General features: G+C 34.1%; 1 long non-coding RNA gene across 1 annotated transcript; it reads right to left on the bottom strand.

The window, feature by feature from the left end:
- Positions 1-9844: 9844 nt before the first annotated feature.
- Positions 9845-10376, bottom strand: LOC104244080 (uncharacterized). Its single transcript, XR_715368.1, has 2 exons — positions 10131-10376; positions 9845-10035 (listed from the first exon to the last, which is right to left on the bottom strand). It is a non-coding gene; the product is annotated as an uncharacterized lncRNA (long non-coding RNA).
- Between the last annotated feature and the right edge of the window lie 11268 nt (positions 10377-21644).

The following is a 21644-nucleotide window of genomic DNA, read 5'->3' as shown; positions in this document are numbered from 1 at the left end:
GCTCCTTCCACCATGTCAAGTGCTTCCTCCATAGCACCCTAGTGATTGCTCCACCATGAGTGGTGGCTGGTCATTCTCTTAATAGCTGACTGCACTATAAATATGTGCAGTAGTCGTTGAGCAAGGACACACAAAACCGAAAAACACAGGCATAAACGAAATTGAGAGCTTCACTGTCGTCGATCTCCTCTTCAATTAAAACTCAACGTTGCCTATAAATTGAAGTCCTTCCTCTCAGAATTTCCATTCGACTTCTGAGTTCCCCTCCCTTGTTCTGCATTATTTCAAACTACAAAAAAAAAAAAAAAAAACGTAAGTGTGATTTGTTGCCGAACTTTGTGTTCGCTGAAACACTGGGGCTTGAAGTACTGCTACACCAGTGTGTAGTTCAGTCTATCCTGGGAGGAAATAATCCATAACCTTGGGTACTAGGAGGGGATTAAATTCCTTAAGGAAACACTGTGAATTCAGTGGGCTCGAATTAATTACTTTTTCATTTATATTTACGTTTATACGCAAACGTTCTTTTCTTCAAAATTATTATTTACAAATACAGCAAGTAAGAAGATAGGAACCAACAAGCTTAAGGAATTTAATATCTTTATTTCTGTATTTGTGATAAACTTACTGCTCTGGAGACTAAAATCTTTGTGGTTTTGTCTACTCCCATTTTTTGAGATTAAAGCCTTCGTGGCGTTTTGTTGGAGAACTTACAGTTCTGAAGACTAAAACCTTTGTGGTTTCGTCTACTCTCGTTTAGGAGATTAAAGCCTTCGTGGTGGTTTGTTGGAGATTAAAATCTATGTGATTTTTTTACTCCAAGTTTAGACGTTTATTAAACGTTTTGATTGTGTCATTCTTTGATAGAAAAAATGGCAAATGACAACGGAAACCAAGCTATTCCGATGATGGCTGCCAACACATCGACAAGCCGAATACCGGCGTTGGCACCGGTAGAAAAACCCGAAAAAAATTTCGGGATTGATTTCAAACGCTGGAAGCAGAAGATGTTCTTCTGCTTGACTACGTTATGTCTACAGAAGTTCATCAAGGAATATATTCCTGATCTGCCCGATGAAACTCCAGAGAATAAACGCTTTCTCGTGATTGAGGCGTGGAAGCATTCTGACTTTTTGTGCAAGAATTATATTCTTAGCAGACTGGAGGATAATCTGTATAACGTCTACAATAATGTGGAGACGTCAAAAGAACTGTGAATTGCGCTTGAAAAAAAATACAAAACTGAAGATGTCGGGATGAAGAAATTCGTTGCCGCAAAATTTTTGGACTACAAAATGGTAGATAGCAAATCTGTTATTACCCAAGTCCAGGAATTGCAAGTGATTATTCATGATCTACTTGCTGAAGGTATATATAAAGTGAATACTGATGTTGAAAGTAAAAATTTTAGTATTTTTACTAACGGAATTTTTATTGAAGGTCTTGTCATCAATGAAGCATTCCAAGTTGCAGCAATTATTGAGAAGTTGCCTCCTTTGTGGAAGGATTTCAAGAACTACTTGAAACACAAACGAAAGGAGATGTCCCTGAAGATCTCATTGTTCGGTTGAGAATCGAAGAGGACAACAAAGCAGCTGAAAAGAAAGGCCGTGGAAACTCAATAATAATGGGAGCAAATATTGTTGAGGCTTCTTCTCAAATTAAAAGAAAGAGGAAGCAAGCTTCTGGGCCAAGAAATAACCCAAGCAAGAAGCGGTTCAATAGAAATTTCTACAACTGTGGAAAAGCTGGACACAGATCTGTAGAATGTCGTGCTCCAAAGAAAGACAAGAAGAAGGGTCAAACAAACATGGTTGAAAAGCACGAAGATATTGATGACTTGTGTGCTATGCTTTCTGAATGCAACCTGGCAGGAAATCCTAAGGAGTGGTGGATTGATTCTGGAGCCACTCGCCATGTTTGTGCTGTGAGGGAAGCATTTTCTACATATGCTTCTGTTGGACCCGAAGAGACGCTTTCTATGGGAAATGCTGCTACAGCAAAAATTGAAGGATACGGGAAGATAATTCTCAAGATAACTTCTGGCAAGGTCATGACTTTGAACAACGTTCTTCATGTTCCCGAAATTAGAAAGAACTTAGTCTCTACTGGACTTCTTGTAAAGCACGGTTTCAAGTGCGTTTTTGTATCTGACAAGGTGGTGATAAGTAAGAATGAAATGTTTTTAGGAAAAGGTTACCTTACTGAGGGCTTTTTCAAGCTGAATGTAATAGTTGTCGAAACTAATAATAAAACTTCAGCTTCTTCTTACTTACTTGAGTCAAATGATTTATGGCATGTACGTTTAGGTCATGTCAATTATAAAACCTTGCGGAAAATGATTAACTTGGAAGTATTGCCTAAGTTTGAATGCGAAAAATCAAAATGTCAAATATGTGTGGAATCTAAGTATGTTAAACATCCTTATAAGTCGGTTGAAAGGAATTCAAATCCTTTAGACTTAATTCACACAGATATTTGTGACATGAAGTCAATACCATCTCGCGGTGGAAAGAAGTATTTCATAACTTTTATTGACGATAGTACTCGATATTGCTATGTTTACTTACTTAATAGTAAAGATGAAGCAATAGACGCATTCAAGCAATACAAAAATGAAGTTGAAACGCAACTTAACAAGAAAATCAAAATGATAAGAAGTGATAGGGGTGGTGAATATGAATCTCCTTTTGAACAAATATGTTTAGAATATGGAATTATTCATCAAACAACAGCCCCTTACACTCCCCAATCCAATGGGATTGCGGAAAGAAAGAATCGTTCATTAAAGGAGATGATGAACGCATTGTTGATAAGTTCTGGTTTGCCACAGAACTTGTGGGGGGAAGCCATTCTTACGGCCAGCCGAATACTAAATCGAGTACCCCATAGTAAAACACAATCCATTCCATATGAAAAATGGAAAAGAAGGAAGCCCAACTTGAATTATTTTAAAGTGTGGGGGTGTTTGGCAAAGGTGCAAGTTCCTAAACCCAAAAGGGTAAAAATAGGACCGAAAACAGTTGATTGTGTTTTCATAGGATATGCAACTAATAGTAAAGCATATCGATTTCTGGTTCATAAATCAGAAAATCCCGACATTCATAATAATACGGTTATAGAATCAGATAATGCTGAGTTCTTTGAAAATATATATCCGTATAAAAAGGAATGTGAGTCGATTGGTGAAGGATCTAAACGACCTCGGGAAGAAACAAAAGAAATTACATTTAATCATGGGGGTCCAAGACGTAGTAAATGTCAAAGAACGTCTACTTCGTTTGGACCAGATTTTGTGACTTTCTTATTGGAAAATGAGCCTCTAACATTTAAAGAAGCTATGTCTTCTTCGGAATCATTGTTCTGGAAAGAGGCAGTCAATAGTGAAATAGAATCCATATTGAACAACCATACATGGGAATTGGTTGATCTTCCTCCTAGAAATAAACCTTTGGGTTGTAAATGGATTTTTAAAAGAAAAATGAAAAATGATGGCACTATTGATAAATTTAAGGCAAGACATGTTGTCAAGGGGTATATACAACGAGAAGGTCTTGAATACTTTGATACATATTCTCCAGTGACGAGAATTACATCCATATGAATACTAGTAGCTATAGCTGCAGTTTATGGTCTTGATATTCATCAAATGGACGTAAAGACAACCTTCTTAAATGGAGATTGGGAGGAAGAAATCGACATGGAACAACCTGAAGGGCTTGTGATTCCAGGTAAATAAAAGAAGGTATGTAGACTTGTTAAGTTCCTCTACGGACTAAAACAAGCACAATGGCATGCAAAATTTGACCAAACAATGTTGTCAAATAGTTTTAAGATAAATGAATGTGATAAATGTGTGTACATTAAAAATGTTCCAAATCACATAGTCATTGTTTGCCTATATATGGATGATATGCTGATAATGAGTAATGACATTGCCAACATAAATGTGACTAAGAGTATGCTAACTAGCAAGTTTGATATGAAGGACTTGGGAGTTGCGGATTTAATTCTGGGGATTAAGATCCAAAAAGCTCCTCAAGGTCTGGCATTGTCACAATCTCATTATATTAAGACTGTACTTGAAAAATTCAAGCACTTAGGGTTTAAAGCTGCAAAGACTCCAATTGATGTGAATCTTGCATTAGCAAAGAACAAAGGCAAAAGCATATCACAATTGGATTATGCTCGTGTGTTGGCATGCTTAATATACATCATGAATTGTACACGACCAGATATAGCTTGTGCTATAAATAAACTGAGTCGATACACGAGCAATCCAGGTCAATCTCATTGGATGGCAATGAAACGAGTTTTGGGATATTTAGAACATACCCAAAACTTTGATTTGCACTACAGTAAATATCTTGCAGTGATTGAAGGATATTTTGATGCAAATTGGATTACCGATTCAACTGATTCGAAGTCCACAAGTGGATATGTATTCACTATTGGTGGAGGAGGGGTATCTTGGAAGTCGTCCAAACAAACTTGTATTGCCCGCTCTATAATGGAGGCTGAGTTCATAACCTTAGATAAAGCCGGTGAAGAAGCTCAATGGCTCCGGAATTTCTTGGAAGACATTCCATTTTGGCCCAAACTATTGGCACCGATATGCATATATTGTGATAGCCAAGCGGCAATTGGAAGGGCAGGGAGCGTTATGTATAACGGTAAATATCGTCATATACGACGAAGACATAAAACCGTTTGGCAACTACTCTCTAGAGGAATTATCACGATTGACTATGTAAAGACAAGTGATAATGTGTCGGATCCACTTACAAAAGGCCTAACTAGAGAGGTAGTTGAGAAATCATCGAGGGGAATGGGACTATAGCCGAGAACAAGTCATTGTGGCGGTAACTCTACCTAGAAGATTGGAAATCCCAAGATCTAGGTTCAAGGAGATCAAACAAAGTCATTAATGACGGTTCAACATTGTCAACAAATATTTTGGTCCATTCTCGTGAAGAGACAATGTTCAGTACCAAGGATAAAACATTAAGGCTTTTTAATGATTTCTAAATTTGATACGGGGTATATCAAATAGTGTAATCTACGGGATGACATGTTTAGGAATCACATATGTAAGTATGAAGTGTTAGCCACTTCAAGGAGAATTCTGCAAGGCCAATTCTCTACGCATTTATAAAACCAGGCGGTGTTCATGGCTGAAACGAACACAACAACGAGAACCAAAGACGGTTAAGGGTTGATTGTGTGACTTATGGTTGTCTAGGTATATACAAAAGTTCGACGGTTCAAAGATATCAAATCTACCAATTGACCGAGTATATCCGACATAAGTTCACTATGGAAAGTTCAAAGGGAAACCTACTTATCCAGATGCAATTAATCCTTGCTTGCAAATCACACAAGTTTTTCATGCATACTTCCGCGATAGCCATTCCCCATTCATGTGGGGGATTGTTGAGGATTTTAAGATGGAAAAGTCTTAAAAAGAGGGTGAATGGGAAATGGAGGGAAAATAAAATTTTTGAGTAAAATTTTAAGTTTCCTTCTCTTGAAATATTGTCCCATATTGGAAGAGGAAAAGGATTTTGGTGGGTATATATACAATTGCTCTTCTTGTAGCTTTTAAAGAGTTAAGAAGAAGGCAAGCCTCGCGCCGTCGTCGTCGCTCGTGCAGCTCGGCTTCGGCTTCGCTTCGGATTTGGATTTGGATTTGGTCAAATGATCGATTGATTGATTAATTTTTTGGACCAAATTTATTTGTTAATAGTGAATATTAACGTAATATTATCTGTGTTTGTAAAGGATGTTTTCTAATCCATGGATAGAATCCAAGTGTCCCACCAGTTCGGCCAAGTGCATGCTCCATTGTCCATTGGCAGCCTAGTGCTCCATGAGCAAGTGCTCCTTCCACCATGTCAAGTGCTTCCTCCATAACAGCCTAGTGATTGCTCCATCATGAGTGGTGGCTGGTCATTTTCTTAATATCTGACTGCACTATAAATATGTGCAGTAGTTGTTAGAGCAAGGACACACAAAACCGAAAAACACAGGCATAAACGAAATTGAGAGCTTCACTGTCGTCGATCTCCTCTTCAGTTAAAACTCAACGTTGCCTATAAATTGCAGTCCTTCCTCTCAGAATTTCCATTCGACTTCTGAGTTCTCCTCCCTTGTTCTGCATTATTTTAAACTACAAACAAAGCAACTGTAAGTGTGATTTGCTGCCGAACTTTGTGTTCGCTGAAACACTAGGGTTTGAAGTACCGCTATACCAGTGTGTAATTCGTTCTATCCTGGGAGGAAATAATCCATAACCTTGGGTACTAGGAGGGGATTAAATTCCTTAAGGAAACACTGTGAATTCAGTGGACTCGAATTAATTACTGTTTCATTTATATTTACGTTTATACGCTAACGTTCTTTTCTCCAGAATTATTATTTACAAATACAGCAAGTAAGAAGATAGGAACCAACAACCTTTGGTTAACAAATCAGCCGAGTTGAATTTGAGAAGGCACATACATGGCCTTCACCATGCTATCTTTGATATTATCCATGAAGAAGTGACAATCAATTTCGATATGTTTTGATTCTCTCATGAAAGATGGAGTTGGTTACTATTTGTATAGCAACTTTGCTGTCGCTCATCACTGTAACAACACTTTGTAACTCAACACTAACTCCTTAAACAAGCCAAGCAACCATGTAATCTTTGCAACAGTTGATGCCATAATTTTATAATCTGCGTCAAATGAACTTCTAGACATAGTGTGTTGTTTCTTGGATTTTTAAGAGATTCAACCATGCATATTCCCTGGCCTGGTGCAATCTTCAAGTACCTTACAACTCTTAATGCAGCCTCTTCGTGAGACTTCTTTGGCTTCCACATAAACTGGCTTAAGGTCTGGATGACATAGCTAATGTCAAGCCTTAAAGTCAGCAGGGTATCCAATAAGTTTGTAATAATTTTTCTTTGCATGCCCTTTCAAGTTATAATACTCACATTTTTTTACAAAAAAGGCTTCTTGTCTTTGTACCCTAACCTTTACCAACTTGAATATATAGCTAACGGATCAGATTTGTCAACTATAACAGTTAGACCAGAACAATTTCCAGATTCATCCTCTTATCATAGCATAAGTTTGGTTTGGAGAAGGTATATTAGAATTCAATAGAATTTGAAAAATTCGTACACGATTAAATTTATAAAACCGCTCATTCAAGTCTTCCCAAATAAGATGAGTGTTTGAGGTGTAGACGATCCCACTGAGAAGTTTTGCGGACTTGCACAAGACCAGTTCACACATAACCAGCCTGTGATACTAGCTTCAGTAATTATACTTTACTCTTATTTATTTCTGATAATAACACTCAGGAGTGGTAAAATTCAGAATAACATAGTCAAAGCATTTGACTGGAACCATACTGTTATACAAGACAAGTTCACCATCAACAGTAGACTGCCACTTTGACACCTTCACATAACCAGCCTGTGATACTAGCTTCGGTAATTATAATTTACTCCTATTTATTTTCTGATAATAACACTCTTTATGTTCTAAAACGGTAAAGTTTAGAATAATAAAGTCAACGCATCTGACTTTTTATTTCAATTAAAGTGCCAATTTCACTAATTTTTCAATAATTGAAGTTAAATATTTCGAAATTACATAAAAGCACTGCAAATCAATACTTTTTATACGGTGCCTCCAGAAAGTTGTGTTGGTTGCTATCTTCTTACTTGTTGTATTTGTAAATAATAATTCTGGAGAAAAGAAAGTTAGCGTATAAACGTAAATACAAACAAAATAGTAATTAATTCGAGCCCACTAAATTCACAGTGTTTCCTTAAGGAATTTAATCCCCTCCTAGTACCCAAAGTTATGGATTATTTCCGCCCAGGATAGAACAAATTATACACTGGTGTAGCGGTACTTCAAACCCTAGTGTTTTAGCGAACACAAAGTTCCGCAGCAAATCACACTTATGGTTGGGTTGCTTTGTTTGTAGTTTAAAACAATGCACAACAAAGGAGGAGAACTCAGAAGTCGAATGGAAATTCAGAGATGAAGGTATGCAATTTATAGCCGATGTTGAGTTCTTACTGAAGAGGATATCAACGACAGCCAAGCTCTCAAATACATTTCTGCCTGTGCCTTCTCCTAACAGCTCTTATTCCGTTTTTCTGTTTTGTGTTGTGTGTCCTTGCTCTAACAGCTACTGCACATATTTATAGTGCAGTCAGCTATTAAGAGAATGACCAGCCACCACTCATGGTGGAGCAATCACTAGGCTGTTATGGAGGAAGCACTTGACATGGTGGAAGGAGCACTAGGCTGCCAATGGACAATGGAGCATGCACTTGGCCGAACTGGTGGGACACTTGGATTCTATCCACGGATTGAAAAACATCCGTTACAAACACGGATAATATTACGTTAATATTCACTATTAACAAATAAATTTGGTCCAAAAAATTAATCAATCAATCATTTGACCAAATCCGAATCCGAAGCCGAAGCTGTAGCAGAGCCGAGCGAGCGACAACGACGGCGCGAGGCTTGTCTTCTTCTCAACTCTTTAAGAGCTACAAGAAGAGTAATTGTATATATACCCACCAAAATCCTTTTCCTCTTCCAATATGGGACAATGTTTCAAGAGAGGGAAACTTAAAATTTTACTCAAAATTTTCATTTTCCCTTCATTTCCCACTCACCCTCTTTTTAAGCTGCCCCCATATATCTTGGTCGAGTTCGTGTGAAATGACGGGTATCCTGGATAGAGAGAATAGATTTACGGTCAGACCTCTTTATAATAACATACTTATATAATAATTATTTACTATAAAAGCCAAGTTTTTCTCAAAACCGATTTTTAAAGTTATATTTACCTCTTTATAACAGCTTTTTACCTATAACAACAACATCCATATTTATAGCAGAACGTTATTTGTAAAATTACCCCTCTATAACAGCCATATAGAATCTTTAAGATTATATACTATTCTCTCCGTTTCAATTTATGTGAATCTGTTTGACTGGGCACGGAGTTTAAGAAAAAATAAAAACTTTGGAATTTATGGTCCTAAACCAGTCAGAAAGGGGCCCACGGTATTTGTGTGGTTATAAAAGAGTCTCATTAAGGGTAGAAATTATAAGTTTAAGCTAAATTGTTTTCTAATTTAGAAAGGGATCATTCTTTTTGGAACGGACCAAAAAGGAAATAGATTCACATAAACTGAAACGGAGGGAGTAATAGTAATTCTAAAAATATTCACACAATCTTTTCCGTTGAACAAAGTTTATATCTTGCATGTGATACAAGATTTGAAGATTTGCACATGATATCTTTTCCATTGGACAAATTTCAAAAAACAAATTAGATAGAAGATTTAATTATTAACCTCTTAGATTGTCTTCAAGGAAAGCTATCGGATACCTTTTGCGAAAAATTTGGACACGCACCAATTTAAATGTTATATCACTAGCAAGAGAATAAAATCTGCGAAACAAGCAACAACTACAAAGTTCTTCCATCAATCTTAAAACACTTTTTTTCTTGGTTGCTTTAAAATGTATGTCTTAGAGTTTAAATCTTTATTCATTTAGTTACAAATTTATTAATATTATATAAGCTTTCTTCAATATTTTTTTAGTGAAATATGCATATCTTTTGAAATTTTAAATTTGAATAATTTTCTTATCTTTTATATGCAACATTAAAAAAGGAAAAATAATTAATTTTTGGATAATTTTTGTTTATAACAACCAAAAAATATCTAAGCATCAAATGCTGTTATAGGTGTATAATAGTCATTCACTATAATAATCGGAATAAACAAGACTGTTATAAAAAGAGTTGACTGTATACGTGAAAATTACTAAAATTATAATAATTATTAAATCTAAACCCCGTAATTTTATAGAACAATTAGTACAATCAGTTCAGTACTAAATATCTTTGGTTGAGCCATCAACTTAGAAATTAGAATCCTAGATCTGTCTCCATCAATGAGAGCTTCCTTATTTCTTGCTCATCGGTGGTGGACTATATCCTCTGCGTGCAACAAGAAAAATTACTGTAAGAAATCTTTCAGAAAGCAGTAAAAAAAAGACAGAAAAAAGTTAGTGAAAGGTGTCTTAGATACGTACAAACGACCAGGAGGATTTGCAGCTGGCGAAGGATAGGGTTTGACGAGAATCTGCCTGTTACTGCGACCTCTGATAAAACTCATCTCTTTGAATTTGACAGTGGATATGTTTAAGATCCTGGATTCGCTTTCTACACACAATGTATCCAATGATAAAATAAGAAAAATTACGAGAATGTAGAAAGCAGAAGTATTCTTCATTTCTTGACTCGTCATAATGTATGTGTGTTAAGTTTAGAAATGGATGTCTTTTGTGATATATGCTTCTAGTTTTAAGGAAGAAACCTAACACAGGGAATTAATCTCTTAAAATAATTATTTTGTTACGCGTTTGCACTTGCCACCTACTACTTAGAGTCAAACCTCTACAACTCAATATTGAATAAAAAGATCATGTTTGAACGGAAATCTCCAGTCAAAGAAAGGGGGAAAAAGAGAGAGCAAGAATTGATGACAAAATTTTCTTTTCTTTAGTAGAAGAGGAAGAGAGAATTGAGCAAAACAATTGTTGTCGGTGCAAAGCCGTTGAATTGATAAAAAAAAGTTATTTAGTTGAGGGACAAGAATAATGCGATTAAGATCGGAGCTATGCCGTTGATTTTACTGATTGATGAAATTTTGGTAATTACTAAAGTGACTACACAATGCGTGAATCACTAGGTGAAATGGCTTTGATATCTATGTATTGACGCCTACAAATATTTCCACGATCATATTACTTATAAGATAATATACTTATATATATATATATATATATATATATATATATATATATATATATATATATATATATATATTATAAACATTAATTGCTAGACTGAGAAGTATGGTAATGTTGTGAATCACCAGTGAAATGGCTTTGATATCTATATATTAACGGTGTACAAATATTTCGACATTCATATCACTTATAAAATAATTATATATAATTTGTTTGATAAACATTAATTGTTAGACCGATACGTATGATAATGTTGTGAATTACTATGTGCACTTTGATATCTATGTGTAGGAAAATGGTCCACCCATAAGGTGCTTTAAGACCCAATAGGGTTATTAGTTAACTTTATTGGTATACTTACTGTGTACACTAAGAATAACTCTAATCAATATTTTTCCACGCTCTCTTTCAATCCAAACAAAGGTTTAGACTATAAAATTGGGGGTTGATTCAATACATTGTGATAACCATTGCCGATCAGTAATTCCAGCCGATTCGTCCGTTCCTTCCGCTTCCGCTACAAAAACAAGTAAGTTTTCGATTAACAATTTACGCGCTAAATCTAATGTGTTTACTCAATTTACGCGCTAAAAATATAAAAAAGTTCCAAATTTTGTTCAACTTACTCAATTTAGTATACTCAGTTGAAATAAGTTTTAAATGAGGTATCAACCAAATATAAAATTTTATGTATATTAGTTTTTTTGTCGAAAAGAACAAGGGAATAGAAGAATTTCCTTTTGGTTTCTTCCGCCGCAATTTGATGCTGACCACCGCTAAAGCCACTGCCGGCTACTGTCAAACGAACGGTTGTCGTCTTCAAAGCCATCTCAGATGGTGGCTTCTCGATTATGTTACTGCCAGCAAAGAAAGTGATGATAGGGGTTGGCTTCTCCATTTTTTGCTTTTTAAAAATTTTCACAAGAAAATAGAGGGAGAAGAAACATGGCTTCTCCATTCTCTGCAAATCGGAAAGTATGAAGCTTGGTGCTTCATGACCATGGCAGTAGAGAGGAAGAGAAATTGGGGTTTCTCTTTCAATGGCGGCAGCGGCTAAACTTAAGAGAGAAGAAGAGGAAAGAGATTAGGGTTTCATGTCTTTTAAAATTAGTTATTAAATATTATTTATTTTTTTAAAAAAAAGGGGGAGAGAAACTAAGTTTCTCCATGGTAGTTTCTCTCCCTAAAGGCGGCTTTCTGTAAGAGGAAGATGAGATCTTCCTAAAACCCTACCCTTTAATACTTATAACTTTTGTTTTTTTTTTAAAAAAAAAAGATTTTTTCCTTTCTATACTATATATGAAATTTTATTACCAAATATGTGCATAGTTTCTAATTTACCCGCTATGTTCACAGTTTTTCTACAATTATTATACCCATTATTAAATACTAATTATTAGTGGTTGAATCTTCCTAATTAGGCGCGCTACAAATCAGGAACAAAATATTCTAAGATTTAGCGACCTTTAGATCAAATTTGAAACGCAAATCCTATATCTTCAATTTAAAATCAAATTGCATAGACTCTTTTCTACAAAAACTCTGTTCTTCGATATTTTTCCTTAAGCCACAAATAAAAAAAAAAGATAAAATCGTCAACAAATTCGAATCAAATTGTAGAAATCAGTTCTGCAAAAGCTCAGTTCGTCGACATTCTCTCTACATCTCTCTCTATTTCTCAATCGCAAATTTCAGTAATACAAAGCAAATGAAAAGAGAGCAGCAATTCCACCATTGACAGCCATTAAAAAGCTTGAAAGCTTTGAATTTAAATTTGGGTTTTCAAAAATCATTATTTGTTTGGATTGGTGTTGTTGAAAATAATCGGGAATATGGTTTGAAGTTTATATTTCAATTTTGAGGAGTTTTGGTGAAGATTAGACTTGGTTTTGACTGAATTTCAGAGAAATTCGAAGAAGAATAAGAAGAAGACATATTGCAGAAATTGTAGGTAAATTGTAGATGCTTTATTTTCTGTTTTCACAAATCAAAAAAGGGCTAAAACTTCTACAAATCTTATGAAAAAATGCAATTATGTCAAAAATCTCAATTATGCTACAATTGAATGGGAATTGGGATATAAAAATTCAATGTACTCAGTTTGTAGATATTTTGTAGATAAATTGTAGATTATTTGTATTCTAATTGTAGATGCTTTGTTTTCTGTTTTCACAAATCAAAAACGACTAAAACTTCTACAAATCTTCTGCAAAAAACGCAATTATGTCGAAAATCCTAATTAAACTACAATCGAATGAGAATTAGGATATTAAAATTCAATATACCCAGTTTGTAGATATTTTGTAGATGAATTGTAGATTATTTGTATTCTGATTGTAGATGCATTGTTTTCTGTTTTCACAAATCCAAAACGACTAAAACTTCTATAATATCTTCTGCAAAAAACGCAATTATGTCGAAAATACCAATTAAGCTACAATTGAATGGGATTGTTGGCTGTTGAGGAGTAGTCAAACTTGGAAGACTTCATATTTGATTGAATCTTTTCCTATGTGATCTCATACTTTAATATCATGATATATATCAAGTATAATCCTAATTCGTAAATGGTTCTCTGAGGTTTTTTAGACAACCCCTACTATTTACCATTATTCCGTAAATGCATTTTCTTTCCCTCTTTCCCACTTATACATGTAGAATCTATTGTCTAATGGAGATTGTTTTGTTACTTCTGAATTTTTATGTTTGTGATAGTATTAGACTATTAGATCTAAAGATTTCTAGTCCAGGATGGTAACCACACTGGTGTTTGCAAAGATGACTTTAACGACCTGGGAAAAACGAAGTGTTGGACTTGGAGCTGAACTGATGACTACATAAACCTAATGCTGCAAATCTATGTTTCCATAATCATAGATTTTTATGTTTGATAACAGTACATAAACGTGGGTGAGGGTAAGGGTTTGGGAGAGAGAAACGTGGGAGGGGTGGGATATACGGTACCTTGAATTAAGGAGGGATATACGTTGCATTAATTGTACCCTTAAAATACACTATGGTATAAAATTGGTAATTTAGTATACTAAATGTAATTATATCAAACCTTAAACATTGAGGGTAATAAGGTTTCCTATATAGTATAGGAATGTAAAAATTTCTAAAAAAAAATATTTTTTTTCAAAAGAAAGTAGCCCAGAAGTACTGGCAGCACTAGTAAATTGGGCTGAAGGCCCAGTTTTCTTAAAATAAAATATGGAATTTTTACATTCCTATGACATATAAGAAATTATATTACCCTCAATATTTAAGGTTTGATATAATTACATTTGGTATACCTAATTACCAATTATATATCATTAATGGTTTTTAAGGGTATTAATTATACTCCTAATTTAATGGTACCGTATATTCCTTCTAATACCACTCCCCCACATTTTTCTCTCCAATTCTCACACCTTCACCCACATTTCCCTCCCACACCCATGATTTCTGTATCAAAATCCCATTATTTCTTCCATAGCCAAGGCACTGTCGGCACCTCTACAATCTTGTCCCAATGTTTTTGTGCCCGGGGAAAAATGAGCACAAGCCTAGTCGATTTGATGGTTATGATTTCGTGTTCCTTCAGTAATATAAGAGTAAAGGAAAAGAGAGCAACATCCACCATTGACAGCTATTAAAAAGCTTTAAAGCTTTGAATTCAAATTTGGATTTTCAAAAATTATTATTTGTTTGGATTGGGTGTTGTTGTAAATAGTTGGAAATATGGTTTGGAGTTTATATCTCAATTTTGAGAGGTTCTGGTGAAGATTAGACTTGATTTTTGCTGAATTTCAGATTGAAACTCGAAGAAGAAGAAGAAGAAGAAGAAGAAGAAGAAGAAGAAGAAGAAGAAGAAGAAGAAGAAGAAGAAGAAGAAGAAGAAGAAGACATGACATACATTATATTGCAGCAATTGTAGATAAATTGTAGACTGTTGTTTATTTATTTTTGAGCTTTTGTGTTAAAAGTTTTGATGGGAGCTTGTTAATCCACTTTGTCTGTTTTGGAGCTAACCTGTGCAGAGGAGAACATGTTTTTTTAAGTTATATATATTGCTATACCTTTAAATTCAAGAAAGTATGGTTGTATTGTATTTAAAGAGGCGTGAATTTGTAAAATAGGTTGAATGTGAGGAATGAGTCAAATAAGACTCACAATGGCTTGTTTTCTACATTTAATTTACAACAAAATTACATATCATTTGAAAAATTAATATGAAATTACAGAATTTCAATATTTCTATAAATTATCTACAAAATTTCTACAAACTGTTCATAACAAAATTTATCTTTATTTTCATGCATGTTCGCCTGGAAAACTAAAGTTACTTGATATGCCAATATCTCCCGTTATAGAGGAATACAACTTTTCTACAACTTTCACACATTATTTTCACCCAGTTAAATATAACTATAATAACATAAAATTTGAGCTTTGTGTTTTTGTATTAAAAGTTTTGATGGGAGCTTGTTATTCCACTTTGTCTGTTTTGGAGCTAACTTGTGCAGAGGAGAAGATGTTTTTTAAGTTATATATATTGCTATACCTTTAAATTCAAGAAAGTATGGTTGTATTGTATTTAAAGAGGCGTGAATTTGTAGAATAGGTTGAATGTGAGGAATGAGTCAAACAAGACTCACAATGGCTTATTTTCTACATTTATTCTACATTAAAACTGCATATCATTTGAAAAATTAATATGAAAATACAGAATTTCAATGTTTCTACAAATTATCTACAAAATTTCTACAAACTATTTATAACAGAATTTATCTTTATTTTCATGCATGTTCGTCTAGAACACTAAAGTTACTTGATATGCCAACATCTCCCGTTATAGAGGAACACAACTTATCTACAATTTTCTACAAATTTCACACATTATTTTCACCCAGTGAAATACAACTACAATAACATAAAACTTACATACAAATTTTATACAAAATTTATGCAATATGTCTTTTGTATATTTTGTATATGATTTATACATAGTAAAAATAATTTTCATACAACTTATCTACAAATTATCTACATTTTTTGTACATTATTTCTACTAAGTTATATACAACTATAATATAATACCACTTAAATGAATAAAAGAAAAACAAACAAACAACATAATACAATTTTTCTATAATTTTTCTATAATTTCTGCAATATAATGTATGTCATGTCGTCTTCTTCTTCTTCTTCTTCTTCTTCAAGTTTCAATCCGAAATTCAGCCAAAACCAAGTCTTAATCTTCACCAAAAATCCCTCAAAATGGAGATATAAACTCCAAACCATATTCCCAATTATTTGCAACAACACCCAATCCAAACAAATAATGATTTTTGAAAACCCAAATTTGAATTTAAAGTTACAAAGCTTTTTAATGGCTGTCAATGGTGGATTTGCCACTCTCTTTTCCTTTGCTTTGTATTACTGAAATTTGAACATAATTGTGTTTGATGTAGAAGAATTATAGAAGATTTAGTCGTTTTTGATTTGTGAAATCGGAAAAAAGTTTAAAACACAGTGTATCGAAAAAGCAGAGATGCTAAATTTGAAACGAAACTGACGAAGAAGATTAATGCGCGTGATTTGCGTTGTGGAAGATCTGGAAGAATATTTAATCCTCCAATTTTAGCGCGCATAAATAAGGAATCCTACAGCTACAATGATTCCTTATTTAATGCATTATCTATATTTTGTAGAAATACTATTAGCATGAAGGGTAATATACAAACTATAAACATATTTGGTAATATAATTTCATATATGGTGTAGGAACGAAAATTTTATTAGTTTAACGGTACTGGGCTAAAGGCCCACTTCGAAAAGCAATGAGTTCTGCAATTTCTTAAGTAAGCAGACTTAAAGACTTGGGCTTATGGCCCATTTTAAAAGTTAATCATTTTATTTTGGGGTAATGACCTAAATAAAATAGAAATTTAGTTTTATTATTTTTTTTAAAATAAACTCCAGATTCGAAAATTAGTCAAATAGACTTAATTTTTAGAATATAAATTTAGTATTTATATTCTTTTATGAAACTGTAATTATTTTACTATCCCAATTGCTTGAAATGTTATTAGTTTAACATTAAACTTGCTTGTTAATTTATTTAACATGCTTGAAATGTTACTTTGTTTAATATTAAATTTATAAGTTAATTTTTTTAGCATTATATTTATTTGTTAATTTTTTTAAACATTAAATTTATATGTTAATTTGTTTAACATTCTTGAAATCTTAATTTCTTTAACATTAAATTTATTTATTAATTTGTTTAACATGCTTGAAATATTAATTGTTTAACATTAATTTTATAATTAGTTTAACACATGATTTATGTTAATTTATTGAGCATGATATAAATATTAATTAGCTTAATATAAGCAATACTTGTTAATTTGTTTAATATGTTAATTAGTTTAATTTAAAAAAATTATGTTAATTTGTATAGCATGTAATAAATGTTAATTAGTTTGACATTAGTTTTATTTGCATGCTAATATAAGTTATTTGTTAACTTATAATCCACATAGAATTGTAAGATCATGATTAGATAATTATGTTATCTTAAACATGATTATGACGCTTAGCTAGATAATTGACTAGGTTAATTTTCATAATATTTTAATTTTTAGACGATGATTGGGAACATAGTGAACTTTCGACTCCATGATTAATATATGTATTTATTAATTTAATCAATTATTGTTTAGTATTATAATATATATGTATGTTGAACATCGTGCCTTGCGTTATTTTTTATTTTTACATGATCCTCATAATATTTTTTATTTTGTTAAAAAAAGACTACTGCTTCGAAAAATATTATTGTTGAGCTCAATAAAGGGTTGACACTCAATGTTAACAACCACGAAACCTAGAGCTTGAAAGTTTAGTATGTGCTAGAGGAGCAACAGGCTATTGTAACGCCCCGATCGGTCATTTTGAACATTTGCACTTTGCTCGGTAGTTTGGGGAACGAGTAGCTCCGTATGATATATTAGAACTTGATTGCAAAATTTGAGTTTATTTCGAGTTGATTTGGTATATTTCGGCGTGAGTTTTGGAAGTCGAAAGTTTGAAAGTTTATTAAGTTCGATTTGAGGTGCGTTTCATCATTTCGATGTTGTTATACATGGTTTGAGGCCTCGAGTAGGTCCGTATTATATTATGGGACTTGTTGATATATTTGTACGGGGTGACGAGGGGCTCGGGTGAGTTTCGGATAGGTTTGGGCTGTGTTGCGCTCGTTTTTCTTATGTTCCGATGTAGTTTCTTCAAGTATAAATGGTACCACATTGAACAAATGAGCTCCGATTTCTGTTTTGATTGAAGCATTAGATCTGTATCGTAATTACGGAGCCATAGAAAAAAGAATCTTCAAATTTGGACATCGTATGAGGATTTTATGGTCATTTTACTAAGAATTGTGTTGCTAGATTTTTTCAGATTAATTACAAAATTGTCACTGCTGCGTATTTAAAAATCTACATTATTTTTAAATATTTAAATCAACATATCTCCTTCAATATAAGATCAAATTGAGTGATTCAAGAGCCTAACTTGACTAGAATTTCACAAGGAATCCATTGTAGGCATCAACAATGAGTTTCGAGATCTTTTGGCATAAGAAACAAGCCAGAACAATGTAAAAATGAGGGTTTTGTTCATTTAACATATTTTGAGTTGGGGAGCTTAGAATTGGGCAATTTTCAGCATATGTATTGGGGTAAGTGTTCTCTACTCGATTTTGGTTATACTTTATGAATTTATCTTCGATTTTAGCTTTTGGTTGATGAATTTTAAAGAAGAAATTGAGGGTTCTAGCCTAAAGTTTCATAATATGAATTTTTGAGTTTTGAACACCGATTCAGAGTTAGATTTGACTGAAACTAGTATAGTGGAACTCGTAATTGAATTGGTTGTCGAATTTTATGAGTTTGTCGGATTTTGAGGCGCGGGCTCGGGTTGGGCTTTTTGGTCGATTTTGGGCTTTTGGTTAAAGATTCGACCTTTTTTTATTGGGATTAGTTTCTTTAGCATTGTTTGATGTATTTGAGTTATTTTTTGTTAGTTTCGAGCCGTTAGAAGGTCGGAATGCGCGGGATGGCATTTTTGGAGCATCGTTTGACTTGCCCGATATTAGAATTGGCTTGTTCGAGGTAAGTAACTCTTCTAAACTTATTGTCGAGGGTATAAATCCCCACAATACGTGTTATGTGATTGGTATTGAGGTGACGCACATGCTAGGTGATGGGCGTGTGGGCGTGCACCCTGTGAATTGGGACTCTGTTGTCCCATGGCCCTGTATAGTGGCCCTATTTTATTGATATTTGTGTTTTCACCATGTGATAAAGTAATTGAGCTGTCAATCATGCTAAACATCATGTTTAGCCTTCATGATGATATTGTTTGTACTCATAATGGTTATTTCTGGTTGTCATCTCACTGATTTCCATTGGTATTTTTGTACTCAGTCACATTCATACATTCATATCATATCTCAATCTCAGTTGTTGTTATTGATACATCATATCATTGTTGTCGGGCTAGATTCATGACATTGTGTGCATGTGAGTGAGGCTAGAGAGATTGATGACTGAGTGAGGCCGAGGGCGTGAGTGAGAGTGACATTTTTTTTTGGATCGCACTGCACGCCGCATCATATTATATCTATTATACTTTATGGGATCGAGTTGCACCCTGTAGCAATATATTGATTATATATATATGGATTGGGCTACACGCCGCAACAGTTATTATACACCGCTGAGTGATTTAGTATGCTGAGTATTGAGCTTCGTGAGAGAGGATGCGAGGCAATGATATTGAGTACTCTGAGAGTGAGAGTACATGTTTCAGCTCTGAAATACATGGCATCTACATGCATACATGACATACAGATATAGAGATGCATTTTTCCTCATGATATATAGTATCAAGTCATTCATGACTTATTATATACATTGATATGTGGGTATGGAGATGAACTTTATACTTGTTATTTGGAAAGACAATGAAATATTTTATTTATTGCGAAAAGGATATTTGAAAAATTACAGTTTTCAAACTTACTCGTACTTTTGGCATTTTCGGTAAGAGATTTGGGATTTTCTTGCACTGAAATATTTGAAAAGCATGACCATTTTCTGGAATTGTGAACGAGCTGAGTATTTTACTTTTGAGATATCTCTTTTATAATTGTATTTATGTTTTTATGAATTATTGTGGAAAATATTGGCATTGGATCCGATCCTGTGTTAGCTCGTCACTGCTTTCAACATAAGATTAGGTCTATTACTTACTCAGTACATGGGGTCGGTTGTACTGATACTACACTTCTGCACATTGCATGTAGATGTCGGTTGCTGTTGTTACTGTGCTCGATGGTTGCGGGACTTGAAGATGTACCGCCGTCCCTGTTGTAGCTGCCTCCTTTGTTCGGGGTAGCCTTAGCTTATAAAACTCTGTTTATGTACTTTTCAAACAGACTATGTATTTCTTTCAGTTATGATTTGTAAACTCTATTCTTAGAAGCTCATGATTTGTACTACCATTCCTTGGGATGTATATAGAATTCAGTAAATTTATTTTTGTTTAATTAACTTAATAAGATTATTGAAACGGGATAGCTTTAGTTGGCTTACCTAGAGGGTTGGGTTAGGTGCCATCGCGACTGGTGGATTTTGGGTCGTGACAGCTATGGAGGCCATTAACAATGTCATGAATGAGCCTGAGGAAGGCAACACTGCTTAGCATAGGCATGAGCATGAAGCCTATGATAGTTGGAAGAAAAAGAACGCTATTGCTTGCATTACGTTATTGAGCACCTTGGATGATGACATCCTAAGGGAGTTTAAGGATCACCAAAGAGTTATGGATCTTTGGAATGCTTTGAGGAAAACGTTTGGTACTTGTTCTACTGTAAGGTTGTGATCCTTAACAATCAAATTTGATTCATATAAGAAATGGCCAGAACATTTAATGAAAACACATCTAAGACAAATGACAAATATGATCAGGGAGTTGAAAGATGTTGGTCATGTGTTGACTGATGAACAATAAATTCAAGCTGTCATACACTCTTTACCTAGTTCTTGGGATCATATGAAAATGCATTGGACCCATAATGAGTGAATCACAACTCTAGAAGATGTCCGAAGGCATCTTGAGTTAGAGGAGGAATGACTTGAGGATGCAAAGCCAAGAGCTGAGTTGCACATGGCAACAACCTCCAAAACCAAGAGTGATTCAAAGAAAATGAACTGGGGAAAGAAGAGAGGGACATCTCAAACTCAGCCTGCTAAAAGAGCAAAGACTGAAAAAGGCAAGAACAGACGTACCAAATATGTCAAAGTTGCTAAAGTGAAATGCTATAATTGTGACAAGACGGGTCACTATGCCAAAGATTGCTCTGAGCCTTCAAGAAAGGTATTTCACGATGCTCGAATTAGTGAACTTTGTGTTTCTAGTTCTGTTTTTCTAACTGAATCTAATCCTTTATGGATTGTAGAATTAGGAACAACGGACCATACAACCTGGGAACGCAGTGCCTTTATTAAATTTCGGCGAGTTTCATGTGGAGCGAGTGGATATATGTGGGCAACAACAATAAAGTTGTCGTTGAAGGGATTGGTTCATACAAGTTAGTCCTACGTGGTGGTCGAGACCTAATACTACATGATGTTCTCTTTGCACCAACAATTCCCCGGAATGTTATTTTAGTTCAGTTTTGCTTAAGCTAGGATTTGACTTATTTTGTCATGGCAATTCTGCCAAGTTGACTTTTTGGTT

This window comes from Nicotiana sylvestris, chromosome 6 (genome assembly GCF_000393655.2).
Source record: "Nicotiana sylvestris chromosome 6, ASM39365v2, whole genome shotgun sequence".
NCBI classification, from domain to species: Eukaryota; Viridiplantae; Streptophyta; class Magnoliopsida; order Solanales; family Solanaceae; genus Nicotiana; species Nicotiana sylvestris.
This window is presented reverse-complemented; position numbering and strand designations above follow the sequence as displayed.